Genomic DNA, 14,361 nt, shown 5'->3' with positions numbered 1-14,361 from the left:
CATCCGCCCAAAGGAGTAGTTTTCTAGTCAATCTAAGAGAAGCCTATTGGTATTGGATGACTTTGCGCATAACAGTTTGTTATTACCTCAAAATGATGCACAAATTAGTTCAACAAATATTTTGGAATAATAAAGAGACCTTAAGAGAATAGAACTATTTGATCCAACCATTTTATGCCCTTACACAATTGCATGCGCACATAGAAAAAATCTTGAATAAATTTAAATAGTAAGAGAAATTTATATTCAACATTACCTCAGAACTCCCATGCACAAATCTCTTCAGTTCAGGTCTCCAAAGTTTTTTCGCATCTAAAATCTCATAATAACAAAAGTATCATTTTGATCATCACAAGTGATAATGCAAAAGCCAAAATCATTTTCATTTAGGGAATGATACAAATGAAGCAATCAAATATAATAAATGAATAATCATAAAAGATATATCCCTACCTAAAATCAACCTGAGATAAAACACAATAGCCAATTAATTAAAAATCACAAATGCTTTGGAGAACACCTAAATAGTAGACACAAAATATAGAGAAAAGTTGCTATGTATACACAGATAAGAGAAAAATCACAAATGGAACAATCACCAAAATGTAGCACTATAATTTTCTTACTTGGTGAAATGAATATCTCTAAGTTGTCCTTGCCAATGAGTTAAAAATGAGCATATAAACTTATTTTCTTCTATACACACATAACAATTTATACTCTTATTGTATAATCTTATTTGATTGAGGATGGAAACTTTATCTATTGGAGGATGAAAACTTGCCAATTTTGCCATGGATAAGTAGGATAATCTAGATGAAGATAAAAAAAATTTAAAAATTAATAATAATAAAGTAAAAATTAATTGAAAATAATAATATTGCTTTTGTTTACATGTCATTGTATATATTTCTTAGCGTAATTATATTATGATAATTAAAATTAAGATTAAATTATTAAAATTAAAAATTAAAAATAAATCAAATACAATGTGAAATTTCAAATCCAATTTTTGCTTTATGTAGTGAAAATTATAAACAAATTAAATCCAATATAAAATTTTAAATCCAATATGAAATCAAATGTTCTAAATAGAAACATGCCCATATTTCTACTTTCTTTATTATTAGTTTTTTTATTTTTCTTACATGAATATGAAATTAGAAACAAAAGCAAAATTAGTTGAAATTATAAATGGGTGTCAATTTTAATCAAGAGAGCTTTTATTAACAAACATTCTTCGATCCATGGGGGCTCTCTTTGCCCTTTTTACCCTTTGTGCCTTGGCCTCTCCTATTGAGGTAGAGAGGGTTTGGTCAGGTGGTTTGGTGATTAAGTTTCAACATCACATATTTTCTTCATATCGTCCTATAGAGGTGGTGTCATGTTCTATTGAGGTGAAGATGGTTTGTTCTGGAGAAGTTGTGTGGTGTTGCTTGGGGGTTGTTAGGGCCCTATTTTTTGGTTGTGGGGAATCTTTTGATGCCCCTCTCTCTTTCATCTCTTTGTTGTATCCTTCGGAGGTGGAGTTCATGAATGATAAGGAGAGATATGTGTGGAAATCTCTCAAGATTAAGGTTATGGGAGCCTTGTCAAAACCCATTGATTTGGTTGAGGGAGCCTAGAAAAACCCTACATTGCTTGAGTTGTTTGTTTTGTTGGCTTTGGCCTTCTTGTTTTACAGTTGATCCCTTAATGTTTATCATTTGTTGTTAGGTTGTGGTTGGGTTGCAAGTTGTTGCTGATGTATCTTGTTGCAACTTTCTTTCTTTGGGTTTCAGATCCATGCAAAATCTCAGGGTTTTAGGTCCCTTCAAAACCTATTGTAAGGACTTTCAAGTCCCCTCAAAACTCATTTGTTCCTTAATCAAAAAAATTCTTTGATCCATTATGTGAGTGTAATACGCTATCAACCTGAGATAAAACATAATAGCCAATTAATATAAAACCATAAATGCTCTGGAATACACCTAAATAGTAGACACAAAATATAGCAAAAACTTGCACTTTATACACAGATAAGAGAAAAATTGCAAATGAAACTATCACTAAAATGTAGCACTATAATTTTCTTACTTGGTGGAATGAATATCTCTATTTTGTCCTTGCTAATGAGTTAAAAATGAGTATATAAACTTATTTTCTTCACAATATATTGTAGATGACAATATACACACAACGATTTATACTCTTATTGTATAATCTTATTTGATTGAGGATGGAAAATTTATCTGTTGGAGTATGAAAACTTGCCAATTTGCCATGGATAAATGAGATAATCTAGATGAAGATAAATAATAATAATAATAATTAAATAAAAATTAATTAAAAATAATAATATTGTTTTTGTTTACACATGTCATTGTATATGTCTCTTAGTGTAATTATATTATGATAATTAAAATTAAGACTAAATTATTAAAATCATAAATTAAAAATAAATCAAATACAATATGAAATTTCAAATCCAATTTTTGCTTTATGTAGTGAAATTATAAACAAATTAAATCCAATATTAAATTTCAAATCCAATATGAAATCAAATGTTCTAAATAGAAACATGCTCATATTTCTACTTTCTTTATTATTAGTTTTTTGTTTTTCTTACATGAATATGAAATTAGAAACAAAAGCAAAAGTAGTAGTAATTATAGATGGGCGTCAATTTTAATCAAGAGAGTTTTTATTAATAGACATTCTTTGAACCATTGTGTGAGTGTAATACGCCTCTCGACCTAATTAGTTTAACAATTACTTAATAAATATTTGATGAATTTTATGAATTAAAATTTAGCTTCATAATAGAATGAAATTTAAGTTTTAAAAATATTGTGAATATTTAATTATTTAATTATTATATTAATTATTGAAATTTGAAGGATGATAGAATATAATTAAAGCCACAAATAGAAAAGTCAATGCATTTCTCCTACAAATATAAAATTTAAATCAAAAGCTTCTTTGAAGTTAGAATTTAGTATAATTCTAAAAAATGAAATGATTTACATGTGATAATTATTTTTTAAGGAATTAGAATTTAGTTTAATTATATAATAAAATTTGTCCCATTAATGTTTCTAAATTGAATAGTTAACTTTAATTTTTCATGCTTAGCAATAAACTTATCTCATTAATAAGCTTAATGAACTTTATTTTTTTATTTGATGAGATAAGTTTATTTATCCCATTGTTTTCAATTTTTAAGTATTTTATATTAATTTATTTTTATTTCATTAATAACCAGAAAACATGACATACTAGCTAAGATCATTCTCAGTTGTATAAGTAGACTATCCTATTTCTTATCTCTACCACCCTATCCACTATCTCAGCAGGCATAACATCCTCATTCTCCTACATGAAATCAACAAACTTGTCCAAGTTTGATTCCTTTATCACCCTAGCTTTGAACAGGTTTCACGCCTTCATCTTATTCTTCTTTCCCTTTGCATTCAGCTGGAAGTACCCCAGCATACATCCAGACTCTGGAACTACCACTATACCATCCATGGCTCCCAAGACCCCTTGGGATAATTCCTCCCTAACCATCCTCCTAGCTGTCTCGTTGGTTGATATCGGGTAGCCTAAAGTCTGTACAATAGGCTCAAACAACTTCTCCATCACCGTCCCGTCGTGCACTTGTCCATTACTCCAGAAATTTGTCCCTAGGATTTGGATCACCGTCTCTTTCTCTCTGTCATTGGCTTTGTTGAACAACCTATTAACCTGTTCCTCTAGCGTTTCTTCCCACTCCTCGCTATATTAACAAGAAAATACTATACCAAATATCACTGTCATTTCGAATTTGTGCGAAAGACTCTCCCTGCAATCTACTTTATAGCAGACTCCTTCTATCTCGAAGCTTCTTCCCCAAATCTGGACCACACATCTATCCATATCTGGAATGCACTTTTTTTGAAAGTCTGGTGCTCCCATCAAATCTGTCTCATATCATTCTTTCTCTTACCGTCATAAACTTGGCCTCTTGGTTGGAATCAATGCCAGGAATAATATCATCAAATTCTTACCCATCTTTGATCCCGACATCTATCATCAGAAGCGATGGAACTTATCCTATCCCTTCACGGGGATGCACTATTCTGTCATAATTCAGAATGTCTCTCATTTCCTTGTTAATGTCCATCCCTTCAGTAAGTAATTGCTTTGTACCCGTCCTTATCCCCTCGTTTTGCAACCAATTATCACCTTGGCTCCCCTCTCGATAAGTGTGTGCAATGTGAAATTCTGAAATTCGATTTAGTTTATCCTCTATAGTTGGCAACCAACTATTTAACTTCCAAATACAGAATCTGGCTCTCATGATTTCGTTAATGACCAACCCTCAATTAGAATTTTTGACATTCCCATCTCCACACAAATTTTCAGCCCTTTCTCCAAAGCCCTCAACTCTGCCTCATTGTTTGTGACTCTTCCCATCATACCTTTGATTGCAACTATCATCTTTCTTGTCTCATCCTTCAGAATAGCTCCACATCCCGCCTCTCTTGGATTGCCTTTGTTGACTCTGTCAAAATTTAGCTTTTTCCAACCTTCCTCTAGGGCTACCCATCTGACCTCTTTCCTCCTTTTCTTTTTATTGGATAGGAAACAAACACTCAAATCCTTCAAGGCCCATTTAGATTCCATCACTCTATCCCAATTGGAGAATGTTCTAATTCGCTTCCTTGTTATTTTCCCATTCACCACTTCTTTGATTCCCTTTTTGATTTGATCAATGACGTGGTCCACCTGGCTAACTTACTCCTTGCATGTCCTCATGTTTCTTTCCTTCCATATCTGCCACGTCACCATTCAGGTTCCTACCACCCACAAGTCCCCACATTTCAAATGCCTACCTGTTATCGGCCATGTGAGAAATAATTTCAATAGACTTCAACCTCTTGCCGAATGCCACTCGCGCCTCTCTGAGAGAAAGTTCCAACACGCTTCTACTACGGGACATCGAAGGAGGAGATGGTCTAGGGTTTCCTCCTCCTTCAAACACATTATACACACATTTGGTTCGGTAATTCCTATAGATTTCAACCTACTACCTGTTAAAATTATGTCGTGCAACGCTATCCAAAGGAATGCACCAACTTTCGGCACAACACTTTTGTTCCAACATAGGATACCAACGCTCTTCTCCTTTAGATAGTGTAACCAAGGTTAACCTTATAGTTTTTGAATTTAGTCGCAAACCATAGTAGGGAATCCTCTCCTTCATGCATAAAAACTGACCTATCTTCCAATAATCTGCTTAAATTTATGGAGTTCTCCATATTCCATATTCCAACCTGTTTCCACTTGATCTTCGAACAACCTTGAGATGGACCGTCAACATAGTTTGCTACCAATACTCCAACATTATTCTCAACCACTTGTACCCACTCCTTATCCTCTATGCATTTGATGAGTGGAATCTCTCATTGCCACAAATCTCTCCAGAACTGAGCTTTCCTATCGTTTCCAATCTTCCATGTAAGATTCTATAATGATTCCTCTGCATTCCCATATGAATTTCCATACTATCGAGCCTGATTCAACATTTCCTACTGTGAATATTCTCTCCATGTCCCTAGAGTCCAAGTATTTATATCTCATCATCTTACACCATGGTTTGTGAGGAAATTTATACATCTTCCACGCTAGCTTGACTCCCAAGGCTCAGTTTTGTAGATCCATTTTCCCGAGCCCTGCACCTCCCTCTTCTTTCATCAGATAGGTTGTCTCCCAATTGATCAATGGGATTCTCTTTACATCCTTAGAACCTTCCCAGAGAAATTTATTAAGTAATCCGTCCAATGCCCCTATGACTCTAGCCGAAAGTCTGAAACATGACATACTGTATATGGGGATCATAGATAGCACTGATTTCATCATTAGGATTCTACCGGCTTGAGATAACCACCTATTTTTCCATAACATAGACTTAGCTTGACATTTATTTATTATTTCTTCCCACATCTGTTTTTCATTTTTGCCCATGAACAACGTGACAACCAGATACCTCATTGGAAATTGTGCCATAGGGAATTCTAGAATATTTGTGATCTTAGCTTGCATACTTTTGCTAGTGTTCACCAAGAATAACTATGATTTAAGTTTGTTCATAGACTGTCCAAAGGCATCTGTGTACTGCCTCAAAGTATCCATGACCTCCTTAGCTTTTATTTTTGTAGCTTCTCCGAATAGAATTGTATCATCCATGAACTACGAATGAGTAATGGCCTCCAAATCTCTATGCACCTTAATTCTTTTTCACAAAGCCATGAAATGTTTCTTCCTGATATTCCTCCCTAAAAATTCATCAATCAAAACAAATAAAGATGGAGACAGGGGATCTCCTTGTCTCAAACCATTATGATTGCTTTGAAAAATCCACAAGTAGTGCCATTGACAAGAATGGAAAAGAAAGAGGAGGAAATATAGAACCTAATCTTCCTATAAAAGCCAAAATTTTCTAACACTTGCATGAGAAAATCATATATAACCTGATCATAAGCCTTACTGACATCTAATTTAACCACCATACCTTTCGTGTGGTCCTTACCCATTGACTGAATGATCTCCGCTGCCAGAACAATGCTATCTGAAATCTCCTTACCTGGGGTGAAGCCATGTTGTTCGTCTGAGATGAACCTTCTTAGAATCACCTTAAGTCTGATAGCAAAAGCCTTCGAAATAATCTTATATAAAGTGTTACACAGGGAAATCAGCCATAAATCCGCCATAGTCTCACAATCTTGTTTTTTTGGAATGAGGACAATGATGGTGTTGTTAATTTCTTTAACAAAATGTCTCTTTTTCTTGAAGTATTCTACCACCTTCCAAATGTCCATCCCGATAAATTCCCAACACCTTTGGAAGACCTCTACTATGAACTCGTCCGATCCAAGCGCCTTGTTTGGGTGTAGAGAAAATGTGGCCGTCTTAATCTCTTGCATAGAAAATGGGCACAAAAACATATCGTTGTCTTCATCTGTTACTTCCTTTTGAATCACATCAAGTATGTGGTTGTTCCTCCTACTAGCACCCTCATGTGAGCCAAGCAATTCTTGGAAATTTTGCACAACAACCTTTTCAATTGCAGCCCCATCAGTACACCAAGAGCCCCCTTCATCCTTGATTGCATCTATCATATTGAGTGATCTCTTGGCCTTCACAAAGGAATGGAAAATTTTAGTGTTGGCATCTCCTACCACCATCCACAATTCTTTGGACTTGTCCCCCCAAAATAACTCTTCCCTCTTCAAGACCTCTACCAGACTTTCCTTCAAAGTTTTCTAACATTCATCATCCCCAACCTTAACACCTCCTTATTCAGGGCTTCGGTATCCTTTTCCAGTCTCAACTTCTCGGAAAAGATATTTTTAAAGGAATCCCAATTCTAGGACTTGATTTTGTCTTTTAAAAATTGTAACTTTTTTGTAAAACAAAAACTAGGAGATCCCACAAAAACATTGCTCTCCATCCACCAACTTTTTAAATTATCCAAAAAGTGCCCATCCCTCCACCACATGCTCTAGAATTTAAAATTCCCTCAGTGGCCAAAATTACCAACATCCATTGTCAATTGCACTAGGTAGTGGTTTGAGACTGAGATCGACAGAATAGAGGATGAAATAACATATTGACCTTCCAACCACTTGGAGCCCACAAAGAATCTATCCAATCTCTCTGATATTTTTGTGAAGTTCTTCCTTCTGTTAGTCCACGTATGCTTACCATTCTTTGGAACTACGTCATCTACCTCATTGACTACTACAAACTCCTAGAAATCTTCCATGGTCTTGTTCATCCTCCTAATACCTCCCTATATTTTATAGAAATTTAGAATGGCATTAAAATCCTCGGCTATAATCAACCATTCCTTATTCAATGTTCTGGTCCTATCTGAAATCTTCTTCCAAACTCTATTTTTGTCCTCTGAATTGATCGGCCCATAAACATTAATCAGAAGGAATATCAAGTCCTTCGATAGTATTTTCACATTACAAACCATCCAGTAATCCAAATTTTCAACTAGGGCTATTTTAATAGCTCGAGGATTCCACAAGATGCCCAGACCACCCGCAAAGCCTTTCAATTCTTGAAAAAAAACTTCCCACTTTGAACAGAAATAAAGGAAACTCAATGTCTTGTCTAGACTAAGCTTGGTTTCTTGTAATAGGATCACGTCATTAGAGCCCTTCTCTAATGAGTGCTTCACCAAGCGTTTCTTGTCAGGGGTAGCAAGGCTCCTGACATTCCAGGAGATAATTTTCATGGCTTTCCAAGGGAGGAGTTACCCCCTTTGGATCTCTTCATGAAGTCTAATACATTGATGATCCCCTTCTCTTTTGCCCTTTCCTCTCTTAATTGCTTATTGCTCCTTCTCCCCCTAGAACCTTTGGCTCTTCCCAAGAGAGTGTTGGTTGATTGGCTAATGCATCTCGGATCTAGATTGTCTAGATCATCTTCTATGTCAAAGTCCTCCTCCAAGTCTATATTGTAATCCACTTCCATGTCAGAGACAACATTGATGATCACGAGCGCTTTGTTTGACATCTCCCCCTCTTCCTCAATAATACCTTCAGGGACACATCCTTCGCCCTTGATACTTCCCTCTACTTTATGTTGGAATTTGCATGAAGATTGCATTAATGATATGTTATGTTGTCATTGATGTCAATTGAACCGGTAATGGTATTTATGATATTTCTGATATCGTTATTATTATTGATATTGTCTTGTAACCGGTAGGAAGAGCTTTGAGGAGATTTTGTAAACCGATATGAAAGTTTGTGAGTTGAACCGGTAACCGGTGTATAAGGCTAAACCCTTTCTATGTTAGGTAACCGGTAAACCCTACTAGTTGTTTTTGTTAAACCTTAACTGATTAAGTTTGCTGAAATGGTTATGTTGGTTTATTATCTGTTGAGCGGTAATGATGGAGACACGTGTGATCATTGTAAGAAGATAAGTTCAGATTTTTTTGGTGCGTTTGTTTGATTGTCTACGGAATGAGCAAAGTGGATTGCATCTAATGCAAAGCGTGTGATGAGTTACAAGTCCGATGAAGCAGTGATCATGGAGCAGTTGGAATTTTCTTGAAGAATGTGTATAGATTGCCATGTAAATCCAACGGTCACACTTGAATCGATTTGTTTGTAATCTCTATGAGAGAATTAGGTTTTTGTTGTGTTACCAACCTAATTGATTTGTATTTAAGGTCGATGAAGTTGTTTTGTTAAGTGTTCGCAAAGTGTTGGCAGAAATTAGTTGAGTGTGTGGTTGCCTAATCGAAGAATGGATCTGTAGTTTGAGTAAAGGCAGATTGAAGTTTAAAAGGATCTGACCAAGCAAATGTAGTGATATTCAGACAGATCAAGAAAAACTTGTTGTCTTCTAACAATTACAATAGAATTGAAATCCCCTAACCGGGTAAGCTCTAACAAGCTTGGTTACTTCTTAAATCCTCTAACAAGGTGGTCCATTAGCTTGGATTCTCAAATCCTCTATCGAGGTTAATCCTAACAGGGTATTTGCTTTTTATCAAGGCATTTTGTAAATCCCTTAACCAGGTGATTCCTAACAGGATCAATTCTTAACAGGACTTATTGTAAAAGCTTTAACAGGCCTGGCTCCTAATAGGGTGAACTTCAGAAGAGTTCAAATAGCTATCTTGTGAGCCTCATCTCACCATGGTTTTTACCTATTTGGGTTTTCCGCGTATAAACATTTGTGTCATGTGGTGAATGTTTTTGTGGCTATGATCTTATTTGTTGATTTGATTAACTTCTAATAAGGCATGATAACTGGAAGCATTGAGAGATGGAGTGTGTTGATATATGATTAAGCATTTGGATGTTTACAAGATTGAAGTTGTTTACTATTAAGTTGCTTTAACAGTTAACCAGATGATGTTGAGTATTCTTATGAGTATTGATCTTGATAGTAATATTCTATTGATAAGTTTAATTTGTGAGTTTGAGTTTGAGATTGGGAAGTTTGTATCAATTTTTCAGTTTACTGATTCACCCCCCCCCCACTCTCTTAGTAATCTACCAGATACTTATTCTTTCATCATAACATCAATTGGTATCAGAGCATCTTGAGTCCTCTTAAATCTAAAAGCCTAACAGCTTGAGGAAAAGATCTTGCAGATCATGATGAAGAAGGAAGGTTCAAAGTTCAACAAAGATAACTATAGGATATGGAGCAACAGAATGAAGATTTACATTAAGAGTCTAGGAAGTCAGTATTGGGATCATGTAGAAACTCAGTATGTTACACCTACTGGAACTCTTACTGATGATCAGAAGAAAGAACAACAAGAAAATCATCAAGCATTGGAGGCCATTATCAGTTCATGGTCTTGAATCTGCATATGAAGTATGGAAAAAACTTGAAGAGATTTATAGCGGTGATGAACATGTTAAGATTGCTAAAGAGGAGAGCCTAAGAGGAAAGTTTGATGACATGAAAATGTCTGAAGGTGAGAATATCCAGCAATATGGTCAAAGGATAAAAGAGATAGTTAGTGAAATAAAAAGTGCAGGAGGGAAAGTGGAAGATGCCATAGTGATCAGTAAGGTACTAAGAACCCTACTACCGGTCTATGATATCTGAGTTGCAGCTATTCAGGAGCTAAAGTCCATTGACAAAACTAAGGTAACTCTTGACTCTATCATTGGCAAACTTACTACTTTTGAATTAAACGGCTATGATGGTAGTGTACAGAAATCAGAATCTGCATTTAGAGCTTCTGTCTCTAACACATCTGTGAGAAAAAGTAGAGATACTTGTCATGGTTATGAATCTAGATCTAGCAGAGATGTTGATGATGAAGACAACTTAGTGGAGCTTGAAGCATTGTTGGCAAAACAATTGCCTAGAGGCACTGGTAAATATAGAGGTAAACTACCTTTAAAATGTTTTGCATGCAACAAGATTGGTCATATAGCAGCTAATTGTCCTAATGGTGAAAATCAACACAAGAGAGACAAATTCAAGAAGTATAAGGGTAAAGGCAAGAGAGATTGTCTTATTTCTATTGATAGTGGTATCACTAATGAAGAATCTGATGATGATGCTAGTGAAGATATTGTGTTTGTAGCTATTAAGGAAGAGATATCATATCAAAAGGCACTGGTGTCCAGGATGGATACCTCTGATGATTGGATCATTGATAGTGGTTGTTCACATCATATGACTGGTGATCGGAGTAAATTTCTTTCCTTGTAGGAATTTGATGGCAGTGTTGTTAGATTTGGCAATGACTCACCCTATATGGTTAAAGGTAAGGGAGTTATTTCTCTTAATGGGAAGAGCAGTGCTGACGATGTCTATTGGGTTGAAGGTCTAAAGCACAATCTTCTGAGTGTGGCACAACTTAATGACAGAGAATACCCACTGGATTTTAGAAATGGTATGTACAAAATCTTTGGCAACAAAGGTGAATTGATTGCAACCGGGAAACAAACTAGAGGCAATTTGTTTCATCTTAATCCTAAAGTTGGCAACTATTTGATTGCAAAGATAGATGATAGTTGGCTTTGGTATAGGAGATTTTTTCATATAAACTTTGATAACATTGTCAAAGTGAGCAAGTCCAAGAGAGTAAGAGGTCTGCCTCAACTAGACAAACTAGTTAATGCTCTTTGCAAAGAATGTCAGTTAGGAAAGATGACTTCTTCAACTTTCAAGAGCAATTCCTTCTCAGCAGAGCACTTGTTAGATTTGGTTCATACAAATCTATGTGGACCAATAAGAACAAGAAGCATCCAAGGTGACAGATATTTCATGTTCTTCATTGATGATTGTTCAAGGATGATGTGGGTCACATTCTTGAAGGATAAGAATGATGATTTTGGTAAGTTCAAGGCATTCAGGGCCTTAGCTGATAAAGAGAGTGGCAAAAAGATAAAATGTCTGAGAACAGATCAAGGCGGTGAATTTACTTTTGAGGAATTCACTAAGTATTGTGATGAGAATAGTATCAAACAACAGCTTTCTGCACCAAGGATGCCACACCAAAATGGTATCGCATAGAGGAACAACCGATCAATGGTTGAAGCTACTAGGACAATGTTGATACAAGGAGGTGTAGTGAAAACATTTTGGAAAGAATCTATAAGTACAGCTGTCTACACAATGAACCGAGTTCTGGTGAAAAGAGGTAAGGACAAGACCCCTTATGAATATTGGTATGGAAGATCACCTAATGTTAGCTATTTTAAGATATTTGGTAGCAAATGTTTTATTAAAAGAGGTGATTACATTAGCAAGTTTGAAGCTAAGAGTGATGAAGGCATATTTCTTGGCTATTCCACCAAGAGTAAGGCCTATAAATGCTTCAACAACCAGACACGGAGAATTGTTGAGAGAGTTGATGTTCAAGTAGATGAATGTCTTGAAGTCTCAGAAGGAACCAGTTCAGAGAAAAAGGATGAAGATCCTTGCATTTTGCTTTTGGAAACTGAAATTGTTAAATCATAAATCGATAAAGAAAATTCTTATGCACCTGTTCAATCAAAACAAATAGATTCAGAAGAAGATGATAATGAAGAAGCTGAACTTGAAGAGAATGATCATGTTATTCCTAGGTATGTAAGACTAAACCACAGTCTTGAACAGATTATTGGGGATAAGGATGTTGGAATACTAACTAGAAGAAGAATAAGAGAGAACTCTTGCATGATCTCCACCATTGAACCTAGAAGTGCTAAGGAGGCATTTGGTCATGATTATTGGGTTAGAGCTATGGAGGAGGAATTGGATCAAATTGAGAAGAACAACACTTGGATCCTGGTACCCCAAATGGTAAACAAGAATGTTATAGGTACTAAATGGGTATTCAGAATCAAGTTAAATGAAGATGGTGTTGTAGTTCGCAACAAGGCAAGATTACTCTGCAAGGGTTATGCTCAAGAAGAAGGAGAAGATTATGGTGAAACTTTTGCACGAGTAGCAAGACTAGAAGGTGTCAGAGTTTTACTTGCATTTGCAGCACATAAGAAGTTAAAGGTATACCAGATGGATGTTAAGTCTGTATTTTTTAATGGGATATTGGAAGAAGAGGTATACATAGAGCAGCCAGATGGTTATGCCATGACAGATGAGAAAGACATGGTATGCAGATTGCATAAAGCTTTGTATGGATTAAAGCAGGTACCCAGAGCATTGTATGAACGGCTTCATACACATCTGATGAAGATAGGCTTTGCAAGAACCAGTGATGATAGTAATATTTATCTCAAGTCTAAAGGAGATGAAAGACTGTTTAGTGAAGTATTTGTTGACGATATTATTTTTGGAGGTAATGATGTCATGACCAATAGTTTTGCAGATGAAATGAAAAATGAGTTGGAAATGTCTTTAGTAGGGGAAATAAAAAATTTCATAGGCTTGCAGATACAACAAATGAAGAATGGTATTTTCATTACTCAATCTAACTATGTGAAAGAGGTTTTGAAGACTTTTGGTATGAGTGACTGTAAACCAGTTGGAACACCAATGGTTACAGGTTGTAAGTTGTCCAAGGAAGATGAATCTAAGTTTGTTGATGAAAAGAAATGCAAGTCAATGATTGGAAAATTACACTATGTTGTTCATAGTAGACCAGATATAGCCCACATGGTTAGTATAGTTGCAAGATTCCAGAAGAATCTAAAGGAGATACACCTGATAGCAACCGAGAGAATTTTTAGGTATCTGAAAGGTACTATTGACTATGGATTATGGTATCCATATGGAGGAAACTTTGATTTGAAGGAATACACAGTTGTTGATTGAGCAGGAAATGTTGATGGCTTGAAAAGCACTACCGGTGGAGCATTCTTTCTAGGAGGAAGGCTTGTTTCATGGAGTAGTAAGAAGCAGAGTTGTACTTCATAATCTACTGTTAAAGCTGAGTATGTTGCACCTTATATGAGTTGCACACAGGGTATTTGGATGAGGCGCATTTTGGAAGGTTTTAAGATGAATATCTCAGAACCTATAAAGATTTTACGTGATAAAACAAGTGCCATAAATATTTCTAAGAATCATGTTTTGCATGCACGAACCTAGCACATTGAATTGAAGTATCACTTTTTGAGGGAAAATTTTCAAAGTAAAGATGTTATCTTAGAGCATGTTTCTACCAAGGAACAACTTGCAAATATTTTTACCGAACCTCTGCCTAAGACCACTTTTGAGTATCTTAGAAGTCAGCTAGGGGTTGTCCCTCTTCATGAAGTTAGTTGAACATGATGTTGATTGTATTAGTCCCTGAATTACTTGCAAAATCTTAGAAGGATTGATGAAGAAGTGGATGTATTCCACAGGGGGAGCATCAAGTTGTAGTATGTTGTTGATGCATAGTGAAAATTTGCA

The 14,361-nt window shown here is 35.6% G+C and overlaps 1 non-coding gene across 1 annotated transcript; it reads right to left on the bottom strand.

Annotated features, from left to right (window-relative positions):
- Positions 1 to 276: 276 nt before the first annotated feature.
- LOC131043558 (small nucleolar RNA Z159/U59) lies at positions 277 to 360 on the bottom strand. The gene has a single exon (XR_009105554.1). It is a non-coding gene; the product is annotated as a small nucleolar RNA Z159/U59 (small nucleolar RNA).
- Positions 361 to 14,361: the final 14,001 nt, after the last annotated feature.

The sequence above is a fragment of the Cryptomeria japonica genome, chromosome 2, assembly GCF_030272615.1.
Source record: "Cryptomeria japonica chromosome 2, Sugi_1.0, whole genome shotgun sequence".
Lineage (NCBI taxonomy): Eukaryota > Viridiplantae > Streptophyta > Pinopsida > Cupressales > Cupressaceae > Cryptomeria > Cryptomeria japonica.
This window is presented reverse-complemented; position numbering and strand designations above follow the sequence as displayed.